We start from the raw sequence: 2,500 nt of genomic DNA, 5'->3' as shown, positions 1-2,500 counted from the left end.
AGCAGAAAAGATTTATATTTTCTTTTTTTCCTTTTGTTTCCCTTTCAGCTAGTTTATTTGCTTGGTCTTTATTTCTCCCTAATGACAACAAGATAACGTAAACTAAAATTCTAAATATTGCAGCCATCGTCAACACAGGCAGAACTCTTCGAAGGTTCTCATTTCACCAAGTAAATCAGCTTACTACAAATCTTCCTTGTGCAAAAGCCCTCAGCAGGTAGCTGGCTATCCCTGATTAAGCACCAATCACAATTCTTCCCCACACTTCAGTCACCTCAATGGGCAACGGAACAGAAATTAATATTTACTGCAACCAGTCCCATCATCCTAGGGGACAATCGCATGCACTCAGTTTTTTCATTGCAAAACGTAATGAACACCATTTCAAATACCATTTTGATGTTATCAATCCTGGTGAGTTGCCCATCTCTCAACCACTGCCTCAATCAACATCTCCCCTAGCTTAACAAATCATACGCAAGCACTACTGATGAAAATCCTTCAATCATTTCTTGCAGGCAGGCATCTTAGACCATAAACTCCCTTTGTTGAGAACGAGATGCATTCTATAAAGGCCATATCAGTGTCTGGCAGCAGGGTAAAAGCACCAGAGGAAAGTTGGGCACACATTGGTTAAAAGTCTGCTTTTCTTCTTTTTTTTTTTTTTTGTGAGCCTGCAAGGCTCCAGCCACTGTAATAGTAGCCTGATTACAGCCTAAGCTACTCCGAGTCCTTGCAGATCTCTCAGTTTGCAGAATGATGGCACTGTACACAACAGCTGAATACTCTGAAACTTTACTGTTTATTTTCAGCCTATGATATAGACTCTGCCTTGCTTTTATGCAGGAGGTAAGCAGTCTTCATTCCAGTCATAAGTCAGAGTGATAGATCTCATTAATTTTAGACAAAAGCAGTAGCCAATTTATCAGATAAGTTTTCAATTAAGTATAAAAGTTTCATTACATCCTGAAAACTATTGGTTTAGATATCTGAAGCATTAATGTTTTCTCCATCTTCTCATTTACAAGAAAAGGAAATCTAATTAAGAAATTTTGCATTGCTAGACAATATATATACTTATATACATAAGAGCCAGGTGCTATATCCCTGCATAAAATCACTTAGTGTGATTTGGGGATTAAACAAAAGTAAAAAACCTTGCCCAGGAAAGGCTTCAGTGAAGGTCACTGAGATATTAAGTATGAAGGATAGCTGCTTAATTTTTTTTAAGTGTAATCAAATCTAATCTTGTCAGCTAAATCAGAGAGAGGAAGTGATCAGTTTAAGATACATCAGAAGATTTGCATAGAATGAAAATGAATCAAAATTAGTTTTGGTATCTGAAATGGCTAAAATGACAGCCTAATTGCTCCTGAATCAAACGTCACAAAGCTTGGTGTGTAATTTTAATCATTGATGAGATCCAGGTTAATTATGCTCATGGCACACATGCAATTTAAAACCCTTTTGAAACAATCTGATCACAAAGAGCATGAAAACCTAATAATTCTCTAATTAGTCTGGAGACAAGCATGTTTACCTTCCCATTTGGCAAATCTGCACAGTGTATGCATCCTGAAGAAAGCCTACACGTCTAACACACTCTCCTTGTAAGACCTTATCTACAGATAAAAAGTTGCACAAGGATAGTTACACCATAAAGCAAATCCCAGCCTCTTCCATCTGTAGAGGACTGGTATAAACGTCTTCATACTGGTATCACTCAACTCTAACACAAAAGGATAAACAATGCTGGTATAAAGCATTTTTACATGTATCCACTCAGCAACTGCACTCATGAGACTATTTCAGTCATGCGTAAACACACATGCAAGCATGAAGACACACAGCCGGCTGGCACCAACACGCACACAAGAGGTTTTTTGGACAGTTGCAGAGGCAAAGAGGCAGTAGTAGTTCTGTTTTGTTTTCCATCAATGATACAGGGATGTATGTGAAGTAAGTCTGTCCTACACAGAACCATGAAAGGATCAGACAGGGAGAAACCTCTTTAGTGGGTGAAACTAACTGATAAAGCAGGAGTTAATACAGCAAATGGAACCAGATGCAACTGCCTAAAACTATTCTAGCCCTATCTGTGGCTTTCCATTTAGCCTTTGCTACTTGAAGCAAGCTCTACCCATACTGCAGTATATCATGGTATACCACAGCATTATAGTGTGCATCACGCACACAAAAACGCTTGCCAGAGTAGTCGTGGGCATGCACATCATACTGCAACTGGAATGGCATTTACAAGCATTAAATAATTTTAGGCAGATGATAGATACAAAATGGGTTCTGCATCTCACCCTTCCCCTTCTTCCCACAACCCTGCACTGAAGAGTCTTGCTGTTGCCACTTCCAGTCTTAAAAGGTTTAGAGAACTAAACTAGATTTTTAAATCTTCCATCACATAACCAGAGTAAAAAAGAAAACCAGCACAGTAACAAGTGTCATAACATCTTTTCTGTTACTTAATCAACATTTTTAAATAAAC

The 2,500-nt window shown here is 38.3% G+C and overlaps 1 protein-coding gene across 2 annotated transcripts in view; it reads right to left on the bottom strand.

Annotated features, from left to right (window-relative positions):
* Positions 1-2,500, bottom strand: part of ZFHX4 (zinc finger homeobox 4) — a 152,653-nt gene that overhangs the window by 129,469 nt on the left and 20,684 nt on the right. The window lies entirely within an intron of this gene.

Source organism: Harpia harpyja, chromosome 5 (assembly GCF_026419915.1).
Source record: "Harpia harpyja isolate bHarHar1 chromosome 5, bHarHar1 primary haplotype, whole genome shotgun sequence".
Taxonomy (NCBI): domain Eukaryota; kingdom Metazoa; phylum Chordata; class Aves; order Accipitriformes; family Accipitridae; genus Harpia; species Harpia harpyja.
This window is presented reverse-complemented; position numbering and strand designations above follow the sequence as displayed.